The sequence below is a fragment of the Eleutherodactylus coqui genome, chromosome 9 (assembly GCF_035609145.1).
Source record: "Eleutherodactylus coqui strain aEleCoq1 chromosome 9, aEleCoq1.hap1, whole genome shotgun sequence".
NCBI classification, from domain to species: domain Eukaryota; kingdom Metazoa; phylum Chordata; class Amphibia; order Anura; family Eleutherodactylidae; genus Eleutherodactylus; species Eleutherodactylus coqui.
Window position 1 is genome coordinate 128,577,268 of NC_089845.1, and position 18,408 is coordinate 128,595,675.

The following is an 18,408-nucleotide window of genomic DNA, read 5'->3' on the forward strand; positions in this document are numbered from 1 at the left end:
TTATAAATTCAACATTTCCGTATGTAGGATCAGTGTACAAAGCAGATTTTGGAATTTATTCGAAAATAAGGTTTTATGCTAAAACAATAGAAGATAAGCCAACCTGGCACAACTGGGAAAATAGCATGGATATAAAATTCTTCCCTATTAATACAACATGTATGGCAACAATAAATGTTCTTGCAAGTGAAGAAAGGTCTCAGCAGCACATCAAGTTACCACAGCAGTGGGGGAGAAAAGCAACCAGGCAATAAGGGTGCACGCTCACCGTAGGGTCCGGACTTTAAAGATCCCAAGAGCCAGTACAAAGTAACCAGTGTACGCAGCACCACACAGTAATCATCAGATAAGAATTAGTAAAAATCCAAACTTCGCCTTTTATTCGTTAAAACTCCATTCATAAAGAACTTAAAACGTTTCGTCTGACACAGAATTTGAGAAAGACTTTGTGTCGAAACGTCATGTATTTGTGACTTGAGGAGGAATAAAGACCTTCATTGAACATTTTGCACCTGGTATGCTGCCACATCTTCTTTTGTATACTTGGATCGTCTGACACAGCAGACTTTGTCAAGCATGACAAAGCATGAATGGAGTTTTATGAATAAAAGACGAAGTTTGGATTTTTACTAATGCTTATCTAAAGATTCCTGTGTGGTGCTGTTTACACTGGTAATTTTGAACAATAAATCTTCTGAGATAAATGGAAGGCAACTGGGAGAAGGCTGAGGCATGTTGTACGCATGATATATTTAGTTCTACTATATCTCTTAAAAATGTATATACTCTTATATGTGTAAACAATACCCCTGTCTCCCTGTGGCATCTCATGTTTTTTATCACTATGATATCTGGAGAGCCCACAGTCAACACAATTTGGTAAGGATTCCTGCTACCTGTCCCAATGTATCCATCAAATCATAAACAATGGTGATACACTTTACTATTTCCTTCCCAGTAATAAACAAATGTACAAAAATTTAACAAGTGGTGTGACACTCTGCAGGGAGGTTAAAGTACAGAAATGAGTATATTAAATGCAATTGACATGGAAGTAATAAAGAACAAGGTAGAAAGTGCAGGTGTGGATGTCTTACAGCTAATTAAGCTCGAGACACAATGGATGCCATCCCTTTTTTGACCCAACACCTGATGTTGGAATATGATAGAATGTGGTTACGCTATGTAACCCAAGCTTTTCTGTACAATATGGTATATTTTGAAATGTTAGTGATTCTACCAATGTTATGCAATGTAGCTTACAATATATACAAAAATAAAAGTGTATATATATATATATATATATATATATATATATATATATATATATATATATATATATATATATATATACACTACCGTTCAAAAGTTTGGGGTCACCCAAACAATTTTGTGTTTTCCATGAAAAGTCACACTTATTCACCACCATGCGTTGTGAAATGAATAGAAAATAGTCAAGACATTGACAAGGTTAGAAATAATGATTTGTATTTGAAATAACATTGTTTTTACATCAAACTTTGCTTTCGTCAAAGAATCCTCCTTTTGCAGCAATTACAGCATTGCACACCTTTGACATTCTAGCTGTTAATTTGTTGAGGTAAGCTTGTGAAATTGCACCCCACGCTTCTAGAAGCATCTCCCACAAGTTGGATTGGTTGGATGGGCACTTCTGGCGTACCATACGGTCAAGCTGCTCCCACAACAGCTCAATGGGGTTCAGATCTAGTGACTGCGCTGGCCACTCCATTACCGATAGAATACCAGCTGCCTGCTTCTGCTGTAAATAGTTCTTGCACAATTTGGAAGTGTGTTTAGGGTCATTGTCCTGTTGTAGGATGAAATTGGTCCCAATCAAGCGCTGTCCACTGGGTATGGCATGGCGTTGCAAAATGGAGTGATAGCCTTCCTTATTCAGAATCCCTTTTACCCTGTACAAATCTCCCACCTTACCAGCACCAAAGCAACCCCAGACCATCACATTACCTCCACCATGCTTAACAGATGGCGTCAGGCATTCTTCCAGCATCTTCATTTGTTCTGCGTCTCACAAACGTTCTTCTTTGTGATCCAAACACCTCAAACTTGGATTCATCCGTCCACAACACTTTTTTCCAGTCTTCCTCTGTCCAATGTCTGTGTTCTTTTGCCCATCTTAATCTTTTTCTTTTATTGGCCAGTCTCAGATATGGCTTTTTCTTTGCCACTCTGCCCTGAAGCCCAAAATCCCGCAGCCGCCTCTTCACTGTAGATGTTGACACTGGTGTTTTGCGGGTACTATTTAATGAAGATGCCAGTTGGGTACCTGTGAGGCGTCTGTTTCTCAAACTAGAGACTCTAACGTGCTTATCTTCTTGCTTAGTTGTGCAACGCGGCCTCCCACTTCTTTTTCTACTCTGGTTAGAGCCTGTTTGTGCTGTCCTCTGAAGGGAGTAGTACACACCGTTGTAGGAAATTTTCAATTTCTTAGCAATTTCTCGCATGGAATAGCCTTCATTTCTAAGAACAAGAATAGACTGTCGAGTTTCAGATGAAAGTTCTCTTTTTCTGGCCATTTTGAGCGTTTAATTGACCCCACAAATGTGATGCTCCAGAAACTCAATCTGCTCACAGGAAGGTCAGTTTTGTAGCTTCTGTAACGAGCTAGACTGTTTTCAGATGTGTGAACATGATTGCACAAGGGTTTTCTAATCATCAATTAGCCTTCTGAGCCAATGAGCAAACACATTGTACCATTAGAACACTGGAGTGATAGTTGCTGGAAATGGGCCTCTATTCACCTTTGTAGATTTTGCACAAAAAACCAGGCATTTGCAGCTAGAATAGTCATTTACCACATTAGCAATGTATAGAGTGCATTTGTTTAAAGTTAGGACTAGTTTAAAGTTATCTTCATTGAAAAGTACAGTGCTTTTCCTTCAAAAATAAGGACATTTCAATGTGACCCCAAACTTTTGAACGGTAGTGTATATATATATATTGTGAGACGGTGACCGGCAAGGTGCTGGAGGGCAGGTATATTTCGCCTAGGATGCTCTCCTATGCTGCTTTGGGGAGCGCTTGGGCAGATACGTGCCACCGAGCAGCCTGGGCTCGGTGGAGGAAGCCGGCAGTATAGTGTTAGTAGCATTAAGCTACTAACACGTTGTAGTAAGTAAGTGGCTCCAAGCCGCATAATCCGGGCCGGATTTTCCTGGAGTGACCAAAGTGAAGGGTGGGATGGTCACTCCCACGTACCAGGTGGGGCTGGTACCAGGCCTTATAAAGCCTGGTCCTACAGGGCCTAGGAAGAGAGCTGAGACCTTTGCAGGTCTGAGAGTCCTGGCTGGCTGTGTGCAGGAGCCATTTGTTTACCAGTACGTAGACAGGGACGCTACATGTATAGTAAGTGCTCAGACGAGCAGGATTTACGTTATGTTTGCCTGATGTTAAGGCCTGTATTTTGCTTTTGTTTGCTTGGAAATAAACCCAGGCAAAGCCTGGACTAAAGACTTTATCCTATGTGTCACTGTCTCTGACTGCTTATGCCCAGGTTGCTACCGATCCTAAACGCTAATCCCTCACATATGGTGTTTGGATGCGGGCAGCGGTCTTAAAGAGACATACACCAATTAATGGACATTTTGCTGCAGCAGCTGGAGAACCGTTGCTAAGGGCAACCGCCCAAGAGAGATTGACTGGAGAGTGCTGTAACCCCCATGTCCTGGGTGAAAGCTGCAACGGCACAGCCATCAGATACTGCCAAGATGGAGGAACTGATAAAGCAGCTGGTACAAATGAACGTGCAGCAACAGCAAGCGTTGGCCCAGCAGCAACAAGTGGCGGCGACCCAGCAAAAGATCCATGAGGAGGCCATGAGAGCTCAGGCCGAGACTAATGCTCTCCTGGCGCAAAGTGTGCAGAGGTCGTCTGGTTCGCTCCCCACCACCCGTACCGCGGTACAGGCGGCCCTACAAAAGATGACGGCCACCGATGACATCGAGGCCTATCTCGCGGTCTTTGAGAGAGTGGCCGAGAGGGAGAAATTACCAGCGCCTCAGTGGGCGGAGGTAGTAGCGCCTTTCCTGACAGGAGAACCCCAAAAGGCCTATTTTGACCTCGGTGAGCAGGATGCCAAGGACTATATCAAGCTCAAAGGTGAGATCCTGGCACGCTTGGGCGTGGACACCCATGTGCGGGCCTGACGAGTACACGCCTGGACTTTCGCAGACGACCTACCAGCTCGCCCCCAGATGTACGACCTGTTCCACCTGGTGAGAAAGTGGCTGCAGCCGGAGGAGTCGTCCCCGGCAGAGATCGTACAAAGAGTGGTTCTGGACAAGTTCATCCGCTCGTTGCCCCCCGCGATCCAGCGCTGGGTGGGACAAGGGGGTCCCCAGGATGTGGGCCAACTCGTGAGCCTCGTCGAGAGGTATAAAGCCACGGAGGACTTACTGCAAGCCGTGCCTCCTCGACGTTCCAACCCCGGGAACAGCAAGTCGGCCGGAGCACCTGGTAAGACTGTTCCATATGTAAGGGGTGTCAAAAGTGTCCCCAGGGGAGGCGGCTCAGAGGGGGATCGTTTGGGGCAGAGGAGGAGCCCCAAATGGACATTTGGGTCCCGGGTAGAACCCCAAGGAGACCGGGCCTCCATACGATGTTGGCGCTGTCATGAGCCCGGGCATCTTGCTGCCAACTGTCCCCTCACTGTGGAAACCATGGACGGTGACTCTGCCCGGCGGAGGTCGATGTTCGCACGGCCAGTATGTTCTGCAGAGACTGTGTCAGAGACTGATCGACCATTATGTCACCTAAAGGTGAACGACTTTGCGGTGACAGCTCTACTGGACTCAGGGATCTTGGTTACGCTGGTGCACTCCAGCCTGGTCGATCCCACAACCTTCACCGGCCGTCGCATGGGGGTTGTGTGTGTGCATGGGGACACCAAGGAATATCCTATTGCCCTTGTAAGACTTGAGACTCCGTGTGGACTTGCCACCCATGAGGTGGGCGTCGTAAAATCCTTAATGCGCACCGTGATCCTCGGGAGAGACTTTCCCCTATTTTGTGACTTGTGGCGACACCGAGGGTCGTCTGCAAATAAGGTTCATGATAATGCAAATGTGTATGATGTGTGTCCAGAACCGTTTGACCCTGAGGGTACGGTTCCAGCAGTAGGGGTGACCCAAGAGAATGGGGATAACTTTCCCTTAACAGTATTAGCGGGTGAGACGGAGGTACAGGACGAAGTGGTTGCTATGCCTGACTTAGAGGTCTCACGTGCCAATTTCGGAACTGAGCAGCTCCGAGACCCCACCTTAGTAAAGGCCAGGGAAAATGTTAAAGTACTAAATGGGGAGCCTCAATTCCCAGGGGCTGATACTGTGTTTCCACACCTGGCAGTCAATCAAGAATTGTTGTATCAGGTTGACAAGGTCCGTGGGGAGGTTGTGGAACAGCTGGTGGTACCTCAGTCTTATCGTAGGATGGTCTTAGACCTGGCGCACAAGCATGTGCTGGGAGGTCATCTCGGGAGCGAAAAGACTAGGGAACGCATCCTTCAGCGTTTTTTCTGGCCGGGGGTATATGGTGATGTAAAACGTTACTGTGAGTCGTGCCCGGAGTGTCAAATAACAGCTCCTATGCCCCATTACCGGAGCCCCTTAGTGCCCTTGCCCATCATAGAGGTGCCGTTTGAGCGGATTGCTATGGACCTAGTTGGGCCCTTGGTAAAGTCTGCCCGGGGTCACCAACATATATTAGTGGTTGTAGACTATGCCACCCGTTACCCCGAAGCCGTTCCTTTACGCAATACGTCATCCAAGGGTATTGCAAAGGAACTACTTCACATGTTCTCCCGCACGGGCATACCCAAAGAGATCCTGACGGACCAAGGAACCCCCTTTATGTCAAAGGTCATGAAGGAATTGTGTAAGCTGCTGAATATTAAGCACTTACGGACGTCTGTGTACCACCCACAGACGGATGGTCTGGTTGAGAGATTTAATAAGACCCTAAAAAGCATGCTAAAAAAGGTATTCAATAAGGATGGGAAGGACTGGGACTGTCTGCTGCCATATTTAATGTTCTCTATCCGTGAAGTCCCACAATCCTCCACTGGGTTCTCTCCCTTTGAATTAGTTTATGGTAGACATCCCCGAGGGCTCCTTGATGTAGCTAAGGAGACCTGGGAGCACGAGTCCACCCCCTACAGGAGTGTTATTGAACACATTTCCCTCATGCAAGATCGCATTGCGGCGGTCATGCCCATTGTTAGAGAACACTTACAGCAGGCTCAAGAAGCCCAAAGCCGGGTATATAACAGGTCCGCCAAGGTGAGAACCTTCAACCCTGGGGATCGGGTACTAGTGTTGGTGTCCACCCTAGAAAGTAAATTCCTAGCAAAATGGCAAGGGCCCTATGAAATAATTGAGAAAGTCGGAGAGGTAAACTATAAGGTGTACCAGCCAGGTAGGCGGAAGCCAGAACAGTTGTACCATGTAAACCTAATTAAGCCATGGAAGGACAGAGAAGCCCTGACTGCAGTGAGCACCTACAATGGTGGGGTCCCAGAGGTGTGTATCAGGGTCCCTGTCCAAATCCCAACAACAAGAGTCGAGGGAATTTATACAACGTAACTCAGATGTGTTCTCGGATATACCAGGGCGTACTGGTGTCATAAAACACGACATTATAACTGAACCAGGGGTAAAGGTTCAGTTGAAACCGTACAGGGTTCCAGAAGCCCGCAGACGAGCCATCTCAGAGGAGGTCAAGAAAATGCTAGACCTCGGAGTAATTGAGGAGTCGAAAAGCGAATGGTCCAGCCCTATCATGCTGATACCAAAATCTGATGGCTCTCTGCGCTTCTGTAACGACTTCCGGAAGCTAAATGACGTGTCAAAATTTGACGCATACCCAATGCCGAGAGTGGACGAGTTAATTGAGAGACTGGGTCATGCCAGGTACTTTTCCACTCTCGACCTTACTAAAGGCTACTGGCAGGTTCCCCTTACAGAGAGCGCGAAAGAAAAGACTGCGTTTGCCACACCTGAAGGGTTGTTTCAGTACATCTGCCTACCCTTCGGTTTGCATGGAGCCCCAGCAACCTTCCAAAGATTGATGGATATCATACTCAAACCCCATCGTCAATATGCGTCAGCATATTTAGATGATATCATCATCTTTAGCGAAGACTGGGACAGCCATCTACCCAAGGTACAGGCAGTACTGAACTCCCTTAGAAAAGCAGGGCTCACAGCAAACCCAAAGAAGTGCGCCCTGGGTCTTGAAGAAGCACGATACCTGGGGTATATAATAGGTAGGGATATTATAAAACCCCAGGTCAATAAAGTTGAAGCCGTTCAGAACTGGCCACAACCCACAACTAAAAAGCAGGTGAGAGCCTTTTTAGGCATTGTAGGGTACTATAGGCGGTTCGTGCAAAACTTTGCTAGCATAGCAGCGCCCCTAACAGACTTGACCAAGAACAGTAAGTCAGTCATGGTCAAGTGGAACCCTGACGCAGAAAAGGCGTTCCAAGAGTTAAAACGGGCCCTCTGTAGACGTCCAGTGTTAGTCACACCCAATTTTAAAAGAGAATTTATTGTCCAAACAGACGCGTCCAATGTGGGACTGGGAGCAGTTCTGTCCCAGGAAGTAGAGGGAGAGGAACATCCCGCGATATATCTGAGCAGGAAGCTCACGCCACCGGAAAAAAATTATAGTATCGTTGAGCGGGAGTGCCTAGCCATCAAGTGGGCCCTGGAATCCCTAAAATACTACCTGCTAGGTCAGCACTTCAGGCTGATCACAGACCACTCCCCCTTAACCTGGATGTTACAGGCAAAAGAAAGAAATGCCAGAGTCACTAGATGGTTCCTGACCCTTCAAAATTTTAGTTTTTCGGTTGAGCACAGGGCCGGAAAGCTACAGGGCAATGCCGATGCCTTATCAAGGACGCATTGCATGATGGCGAAAGGTGTCCGACCCCACAGGCTCGAACAGAGGGGGAGGGTATGTGAGACGGTGACCGGCAAGGTGCTGGAGGGCAGGTATATTTCGCCTAGGATGCTCTCCTATGCTGCTTTGGGGAGCGCTTGGGCAGATACGTGCCACCGAGCAGCCTGGGCTCGGTGGAGGAAGCCGGCAGTATAGTGTTAGTAGCTTTAAGCTACTAACACGTTGTAGTAAGTAAGTGGCTCCAAGCCGCATAATCCGGGCCGGCTTTTCCTGGAGTGACCAAAGTGAAGGGTGGGATGGTCACTCCCACGTACCAGGTGGGGCTGGTACCAGGCCTTATAAAGCCTGGTCCTACAGGGCCTAGGAAGAGAGCTGAGACCTTTGCAGGTCTGAGAGTCCTGGCTGGCTGTGTGCAGGAGCCATTTGTTTACCAGTACGTAGACAGGGATGCTACATGTATAGTAAGTGCTCAGACGAGCAGGATTTACGTTATGTTTGCCTGATGTTAAGGCCTGTATTTTGCTTTTGTTTGCTTGGAAATAAACCCAGGCAAAGCCTGGACTAAAGACTTTATCCTATGTGTCACTGTCTCTGACTGCTTATGCCCAGGTTGCTACCGATCCTAAACGCTAATCCCTCACAATATATATATATATATCATTCTACACTGGACAGTTCCCCTACTTTACAGTGAAGATATTTGATCTTACGTTTAAGCTTGTGGAACTACCTGTTATTTTTGGCCGACCTTTCCATCACTATCAGTATTGGTTGTGTTAGGGAAATTCACTCATCTATCAATATGCTGTGAGGCTCCAAATCAGAGGTGGTTATGGCGGCCGCCGTGAGAAAGCAATGAACACAGACATCATGGGCGTGTCTTAAAACAATATACCTTTATTACAAAACATCTTTCTTTATATAGTATTTTTAAAGGAGAGTGGTCTATTGTCAATAAGTGTACATTTCAGCCAGTCGTGTGTTTTTAAATAGAGAACAGTTAAACATTAAAGCATTGTCTTTACTGGACACTATTGCACACTGACCTTTAAACAGTGGTAACAGAAGATAAGATATATACTTTTGCTAAGTACTATTCTCTATTTCTAATTCCTGTAACAATGCAATCTTGCCGTGCAAACAACCCATAAATGTAGAAGCGTATATCAAAGATGTTCATAGGAGACAGGATAATATATATATATATATATATAAGGTTTCAGGCTCATAGCCTTCACAGTTGCCAAGATTTGAATGGATTGACAGCAAGAGCAACACTCACAATCATGATATTTGTGAAATGACTTTGGAATGTTTAGTGTGTGGGCAGAATATGGCAATATATGAACCTTGCCTATTACAACACTCAGTGAGCATACGTGGTTCTACTGTATTGCCATCCATTTTCATTATGTTCAATGAGATCGTTCCACAGCGCATTTAAATGGTTAATAACCAAAAAAGAACTACAAGATATATAATTAAACCCTTCCATTTTCAGGTTGTCTATGGAATGTATCCTTATTGCATTGGTTTAATGAAACATATACCTTTATGCCAGATGTTGATCTATCCGCACTGCAATATTGGCACACATACTACCCATGACAGAAATCCTGATGTCTCTTGAGCATATTGTCCGTTTAATAAAATAACAAAACACGTACAAGAGCATCTGGAAGTCACAATCCATTCCTTAACTGAAGTAGAAAAGCAAACTGTAATAACATCGGATAGGCTATTAGAGATATCCACTAAAATAAAGGCAGATACAGGTTACCCTTGGTATGAAATAGTCACTGGTTGGTCACTTACAGCTACCCGCACTTTAAATTGGTTCATTCATCCTATGTTCGTTGTGCTTACATTTTGCATTTTGCTAACTGTATGCAACTGTTGCCTTACATATCTGTCCTGCAAACCCATTGAAGAAGTAACTGCAAGTTATAATTAAGCCTTTGTGTCATACTTCTGACCATTTGTGATTACAACTAGGTGGCAAGTAGTGATAAGTTAGGAGGTAGGGAAAGGTAATTGAGACATAACTCTTTTACTCTTCTTGAGGGTAATCCAATGGTAGAGAGCTAGGCAGCATTGAATCCTTCCCAGATGTATGGATAAGGACCTTTTTCCTTTTAATACAAATGGTCGTAAATTAGTCACAAAAGGAGGGATTTGTGAGAGAAGACCTAATGTCCACTTATACGCCATCTTGTCTTTTTCTTGTTATGAGTTTTGTTTCTTGTATTTTTTTCTGTATCTCCTAAAGCATCCAGATGTGCTGGCTTCAGGGGGGAGGGGTGAAGGACAAAGGAGCAGAAACTGGACTGTATTTAAGAAAATATTGTTTAATAAAATATTGTAATTAGTTCTCTCTCTTTAATATGTAACTCTATTTCTCTTTCTGTGTGTGTGTACGTGTGACTCTATATATATAGAGTAGTCATCTTTATACTGCTGGAGCGCTGAGAGTTTTTTTCTTGTTTGTATTTTTTTCCTTTCTCTTCCATATATGACCAGAGCTTGCTCCAGACGCCCTCCCAGCCTATTCGATTTTGTCCCATATATACAAGTAATTCATTGTCTAAGCATCATTTCAATTTCTTTGTCTAAAGACTGTATAAATTCTTCTACTTGTTTTTAACCCCTTAGTGACTACTCATCCTTTTTTTTCACGTCCTGGGTGTCTGGGCTTTAAGCTACAGGGCCGTAAAACACGCCGGCCCTGTAGACTAAAGCCCTGGGGTCTGTTTGTGCGAAAGCTCCCTGCTATCGGCTGCCAATGACAGCCAATTGACTGGAGCTGTCATGCAATTGCCATTATCAACATGATAACAGCGATCGCATAAATGTTAAAAAAAAGTTTTGAAAAACTCAAAGTTTCAACTGACAGGAACTGAATCTACTCACTTCTGGCCTCTGTAATGTCCCACAGTGGTATGGTCTTGAGAGAACCTGCTACCGTTTTCTGCACATGCGCGCCAAAGGTAAGATGTCGGTTGCATGAACAGAAGGACTTCAGCCAATCACAATCAGAGCTACCAGCAGGCGGGGATTTTAAATCCCGGCTGCTGATAGCTCAGTACTACAGAGCCGGGGACAGTGGCAGAAGGCGCAGCTGTGCCCCGGCAGCCGAAGGGAGGTGAGTATTTTTATTTTTTTATTTTCTACACTATTTTAAAAGGCTTTTCAGGGAGGGGCTTATGAAGCCCTTCCCTGAAAAGCCAGTGACGGCTGCCGGGGCTCAGCAGCGACTTCTGCCGCTGTCCCCGACTCAGCACTGCTGAAGTGCTCAGCCAATCACAATTAGAGCTACAAGCAGGCGGGAATTTTAAATCCCCAGCTGCTAATAGCTGAGAACTACAGAGTCGGGGACAATACCAAAAGTCGTGGCTGAGCCCCGGCAGCTGAAGGGAGGTGAGTATGTTTTTTTTTTTTTTTACACTACTTTTCTTGGATTTTTAGGGAAGGGCAGCAGGATTCTCAACCACAGCTGTCATATGTGACAGCTGTGGTTGAGAATTGAAGAATTCCTCTGCTGCATCTGCCACAGGTGTGGCAGATGTAGCAGCAGGAAATTCTTTAACTAGCGGGGGTGAAGGGTCACGGCAGTGGCGGAGAGGTAAGGTTTTTTATTGTTTTTTTACACTAAAATGTTTCTTTTTCAGTGAAGGGCTTATATGTAAAGCCCTTCCCTGAAAAAGAATGCAGGTGTGCCGGCAGAGCATTGTTTTCAATAGAGCCGCCGGCAGCAGCCGCGGCTCCATTGACAACAAGCACGTAGCTGTGTTCACGCGTGTTTTTGCTCGTACCTAGGTGCGCATGTATGTACGCACCTAAGTACGCACAAAAATACGCTCGTGTGAACCCACCCTTAGATGAGTAGGCTACAGGGTCTAAATTTAAAAATTGATTCATTTGTGGGGGGTGATGTATTGTTTTGCCACCTTGACAGCTATACAAGTGAGCAATGGGGCCTGGAATATATTCAGGTGTGCCCTGAAAGCCAAAGGGTGCTCCCTCCATTGCAGGCCCAGCCATATGTCCAGTAAGCAGATTGGGGCTTCAACGGGTATGTCGCTGAACACGGCCCAAACAGGGGTATCCATTTTTTGGGTGTAAATCTTCATTCATATATGTGCTGTACAAAAAAACTGTTTTTAAAATACAATTGCCAAAAAAATGGACATCATAATTTTTTCCTTCTGCTTTGCTTCTTGTTGTTAGCCGTTTAGTCTTTCATGACCCTTAGCGACCCTAAAGGCGAGCTCCCTCCATGTTTTTCAGTTTTTCACTACTTCTTTCAGTTGGGTGATATCCATGCCAGTATCAGCTTTGCCAGTATCAAGCCATCATGTCCTTTGTCGGCCATGTCTTCTTTTGCCACTGATCTGTTATAGATTTTTCTAGCAACTCTGCTCGCGTTACAATGCCAAAATATGTGAGTCTGAGCCCAGTCATCTTGCCCTCCAGTGATATATCAGGTCTTATACGATTCAGGACTTCTCTGTTTGTTACTCTTGCTGTCCAGGGTATTCACAGCAGCTTTTGCCAGCACCACTGGTCAAACGCATCAATCCTCCTATCAGCTTTTTTTGCAGTCCAGCTTTCACATCCATACACGGCTATGGGGAAAACAATGGTTTGCACTATCCTGCATTTAGTTGCCATATCGATATCCCTACTTTTCCAGATTTTGTCCATGTTTAGCATTGAGCTTCACCCTAGTGTTATCCTACGTTTTATCTCTGGCATAGATTCTCCAGCTTGGTTAATTTTTGAGCCGAGGCAGATGAAGTCTTGCATGCATTCTAGGACCTCATTGTCGATTTTGATTTGAATTTGGCCATCTTTTGTAGTTGTCCTAATTTTAGTCTTTAAATTCAGGTAGAGGCCCATTTCTTCACTTTCAGTTTTAATCTTACATAGCAGCTACTTCTGTGTCTGCAAGCAGAGTTGTGCTATCCGCATAACGGAGATTGTTGATTATTTCTTCCACTTATTTTCACCCCGATTTCCAATTCGTCTAGGTCCATTTTACGGATGATCACTTCTACGTATAGGTTAAACAAAAAGGGTGAGAGTATGCAGCCCTGTCGGATGCCTTTGTCATTCCCAAACCAATCTGTGTCCCTATACTGTGTACTCATAGTGGCTTTTTGATTGTTATAAGATGATTTTATTAGTTTGGCTAGATGTGTCGATACTCCCAGCTCTTGTAGGACCTGCCATAGCTTGTCATGGTCAATGCAGTCAAAGGCCTTGATTTAGTTGATGAAGTACATGTAGATATTATTTTGGTATTCTCAAGCTTTTTCCATGGTCCATTGCAGGTGCCGCATCCTCACTGGAATCCTGCCTGCACATCAGGGAGTGCTACTGCAGCCACTGATCTCAGTCTTTCTTGTATAATTTTTGGAAGGATCTTACTTGCATGTGGAATGAGGGCTATTGGAGCAATTCTGTGAGTCGCCTTTCTTTGGTAGAAGGATGAAGATAGATCTTAAATAGTCCTGTGGCCATTGTGTGGATGCCCATATTGCCTGGCGCAGCGCTGTGATGGTTTTCACTGGTACTGGCAGAAATTGCTTTGCCAGTATGTTTTCTATGCCTGGTGCTTTATTTTTGGCTAGTTGTTTCATTGCCATAACCCCTTCTGACTCTAAAATGGAGGGATCCAAGTCCACAGGCTCCATCTCATGCAATGGTCCAGGTATGTGGTTGCAGGCATATAAATCCTCTGAGTATTCCCTCCACCTATCCTTAATTCTCAGTTGGTCATTCAATTCCTTCCCATTTTTGCCTTTGATTGTGCTGTTGTGTGGCAAAAAAGGTTTTCAGGCCATCTTGGCCTGTGAGAATAGGCCTCGCATATGGCCTTTCATGGCTTCTGCTTCGAGTTGTTTGCAACGCTCATTCCAGTCCATTTCCTTATCTTTCCTTGCTACTCACTGAAAATTGGTATTTAGTTGCTGAACATTGTCTTTGTTGCCTGGTGCCTTTGCTGCTCTTCTTTTATCAGTTATTCTGAAGATTTGATCGGACAACATATAGCGTTGTTTTTCCTGCTTTTTATAGGTGAGATGCTTACTGTTTCCATAACTGTGGACTGTATATCTTGGCATAGTTCCTCTGGATTTTTTTCTGATGTGTCAAGCAGTTCAAATCAGTTTGCTACCTCAATAGTGTATGATTGGGAGATTTCAGAGGTGTCAAATTTTCTCAATGGAGCACCTTTCCTAATGTTACGGACTTTGATCTTGATCTTAGCCGCAAGGAGTTCATGATCAGCACAGCGGTCGGCACCAGGAAAGGTTTTTATTGCAACTACTGAACTTCTCCAAAGATTACACAGGATGTAATCAATCTGATTTCGATGGATGCCCTTAGGAGATTTCCACGAGTACAGTCTATGTTTGGGTTGCATAAACCATGCGTTTGCTATTCTGAGATGATTTTTTGGCAGAACTGTACCAGGCAATCAGCGACTTCATTTCTTTCACCAAGCCCAAATCTTCCTGTGATGGCTGCTTCTGGCTGTTTGATAACTTTGGAATTGAAGTCGCCCATAATGTAAATGATGTCCTCTTTTGGCACTTCATTTAGAGATTTATGGACGTCGGCATATAAATCTTCAATGGTTTCCTCATCGGCATCAGTCGTTGGGGCATAGACCTGTAAGATTGAGATGTTCAGTGGCTTACCACGTATCTGGATAGCAATGATACAGTCACAGATTGTTCTTAAACTTTTTACCTTTGAGGTCTGCCTGTTTGTAATTAAGGCTACTCCATTTCTCTTGATTTCCTTATGTCCGACATAGTCCAATGAGAAGTCAATGGGAAGTCAAGTTGAAATGCGTTGCATTCCTATCTTGTGTCCATGTCTGTCATAAATTGGACATGTTTGGTGGTGACTTTGGATGCCAACTTTTAAGGAGTGTAGGGGAATTGGCATTGTGCTACTTGTTTGAAAGTTGGCATATACTCCCCAAGCCAGCTCTCCTGGATCCACAGGATAAAGACAGTGGGCAGAGATCCACCACATATTGAAGAGCAAATCGGGACATGCAGGTGCTAGTGGAGTGATCCTCCTTGGAGCCTCCACTAGGCACCAGGTAAGTCCCCCCTTTTTTCATCTATATGCGGTTAGCCTCTAGCAAGGCAAATTCTTTATCTCATACTGCGGAGCGCTGTCCACATGCCTGGTTGTCTTTATTTCCTCCTGTCTGACATAGTTCAATGTGAAGTCATCGGACTAAAAATATCCATTACCTGTTCAGGGCAATTTGTTAATTCCAGAAATATCAATGCTAAGTCTTGTCATTTCACAATGTCCAATTTCCCTAGACTCATGCCACACACATTCCATGTTTCTAGTATGTGAACTATAGTACAGCACAGTCCTTTACTTTCATCAAGAGGTGCATCAGCAGCTGGGCTTCCCGAGGGCTTTACCCTAGTTTCGTCATGAGGAAACCCTTTACTACTTGTACTCAGACCTTGCTCTTCCCCAGTAGCAGTAAGAGAATCCTTTGGCCTGGGGGACCTACCACCGGATACCATATCTGAGTAATTTTTTTTTTTTTTTCAAATCCAATTTTTATTGAAATTTTTTGATAATAAACAAGGAATACAAGGCATTGACTGACATTTAGCTTACAGCTTCTGAGAAGGAATACAAATGCACACACAGGTGATGAGTCATGTACAGTTGCCATCGGATGATGGTAATAGTGAGGTCAACCAGTACTTCTTATGCATGACTTTAGGAATATCTCAGAGCTCTTTCCTTGCGCCTATGTACTATCTGGGAACATCAGTCATTACCTGAAGGAAAGGGTAATAACAAATATACACTAACAAAAACAGACACGTGGGGGGTAGAGAGGAGGGGGCTAGGAAAAAGGGGGGTGGGTGGGACAGAGACTAGTATGCATGGGGGGAGGCCCTTTTGGGAGGGGATCAGCCTCCGTCTCACTCGTCCCAACACGTCGTCCGCCTCAGTTTGCTCCAGGGCGTCCAGATTTTGTTGAAGTTATCGTGTGTATTCGTGGACCAGCTGTGTAGTTCTTCAAGGTTGAAGAGGTTGTCCACTCTGTCTTTCCACTGTCTGAGCGTAGGAGATGTGTTTTGCAGCCAAAGGTGAGGTATTAATGATTTAGCCGAATTGAATAGGAAAGCTAATAATTTGTTTCTCCGGGGTTGGAAATGGGTTGACGGTCTCCATAGGAGAACCATGTCTGGTGATAAGCAAAGGTTTGGAGAAAGATTCTGGATAATTATCTCTACTCTCTTCGAGAAAGGGGAAATTTTTGGGCACGTCCACCATAGATGAAGGTATGAACCAACCGCGCTCCCGCATCTCCAGCAGGTTCCCTGGGGTGCGAGGCCATGGTCATGTAGCCATTGGGGGGTCCGATACCATCTGGCTAATAATTTGTAGTGTGCTTCCTGAGAAAGTATACATGGCGATATCCCAAAGGAAGTTCTAAGTATCGCCTCTACCTCGCTAGTTGTTAGCGATATGTTCAGCTCCTTTTCCCACTAGGTGAGGAATGCTGGTTTGTAGGGCAGGGGGTGGTTATAAATTTTTTTCGTAGGAAAGAGATTTTCCTGAGCAAGGTTTTATTTTCCACCAGGGCCTTCTCAAAAGGGGTCCGAGGTCTGGTAGATCTATGTGTTAATAAGAAATCTCTGAAGATCCCTAGTATATGGGCGCGGTGCAGGAAGGAGAAATTCTCGGTTGGTAGTAACCTGTTCAGGATAGTTGTTGGTTGAAGGTGGGCGAGTGATTGAAGATCGGCAACCGTGAATGATTTGAATTTCTTCCAAACCGAGGCAATGCTCGGGTCCAGAGGAAGATCAAGTGTTTTGGTAATAATGTGTAGTGGGAGAATGGGGGAGGGGGATGGAGCGAGCACCGCTCTAAGCTCGCCCCATACGCCGCAGGGTCCTCTGAGTAACGGGTTAAAAATTTTCGCTTTATAGCGGTTCCCCGAGGGAAGCCACAGGTCCTCCGATAATGTGACACCACTGTAACCCTCAACTATTGCAGACAAAAGAGCATCTTTGCGGCCCTGGGATAGATCAATCCAATAGCGGAGTTGAGACGCTCGGTAGAAATCACAGGCATCCGGGAGATCAATACTCTCCTCGGAACTCCTCTTGGTCAATAGTTTGTGCGCCAGCCTTGGCCTCCTCCGCCTCCACACAAAGCCCGAGAAGGCCACTCGTATTGATTTGAAAAAGTTGGTTGGGAGATGAATGGGGATCATTCTGATCCTGTCTAAAATGATCGGTAAGATATATGATTTAATGATATTTTTCCTGCCAAACCATGATGTGGATGGCACATCATAGGATTTGAGGAGATGTTTAATTTGGTTCAGCAGAGGGATAAAGTTTTCGTTGTATAGGTCCTCAGCCTTCTTGGATAGCTTTATGCCGAGGTAGTCCAACGCGGAGGACGACCATGTGAATGGGGAGTTAGTTCTTAAAGATTTACATTGGCTCTCGGGGATTGAGACATTCAGTACCGTCGACTTAGCAAAGTCAATCTTAAAGTTGGATACGGAGCTAAACTCCTCCAATACTTCTGTGAGTCGCGGTAAGCTCTTCTGTGAGTCCGTTATTAAGAAGACGATGTCGTCTGCGGATGCCGCTGTATAAAGCGACTGGCTCCCGACCGACAGTCCTTGGACCTTCTGGTCCTGTCTGACCTTTAAAAGCATTGGCTCCAGCGCCAAAATGAAAAGGGAGGGGGAAAGGGGGCAGCCCTGCCAAGTACCGTTTCTTATATCAAAGGGTGGAGAGAGAATATCATTAATTTTAAGTCTAGCATAGGGACATGTATAGAGAGAAAACACCGGACGGATAAACTCCGGCGGGAAATTAAAATGGTGTAGGGCTCTTTCCATATACTTCCAATCTACTCGATCGAAAGCTTTTTCCGCGTCAGTGCCTACCAGGGCTAGCGGTATCTTATGGTATTGCGCGTAGCGAGCCGCGTGGAGTAATCTGACGTAATTGTCTCTCCCCTCCCTACCCTTGACGAAGCCCGCCTGTTCCTCATCGATCATGTAAGGCATGAAAGGCTCCAGTCTTTTAGCTAGTAACTTGGCCCATAGCTTCATGTCCAAGTTGATCAGAGATATCGGGCGATAATTTGCACATAATTCAGGGTTCTTGTTATCCTTGTGAATTAGGGTTATGTGGGCCTCTTGGGACTGTCTTCGCAGGGCTGCTCCCTCCATTAGCTTGTTAAATAGGTCTGTTATTTTGGTTTTAGAATAGGTAGAAAAGTCTTGTAGTATTGGATAGAGAGGCCATCTGGGCCGGGGCTTTTATTTGGGGGGCATGATGCTACCAGTTTCTCAACTTCAGGTTGGGTAACCTGAGCGGTCAAAGTGGCTGCATCAGATGGATTTAGTTTAGGAATATTGAGGTGACGAAAAAATTTGTCTAT

General features: G+C 45.0%; 1 pseudogene; it reads right to left on the reverse strand.

The window, feature by feature from the left end:
* The window catches only part of LOC136578695 (craniofacial development protein 2-like), a 34,745-nt pseudogene extending 19,239 nt beyond the window's left edge, over window positions 1–15,506 (reverse strand).
* Between the last annotated feature and the right edge of the window lie 2,902 nt (window positions 15,507–18,408).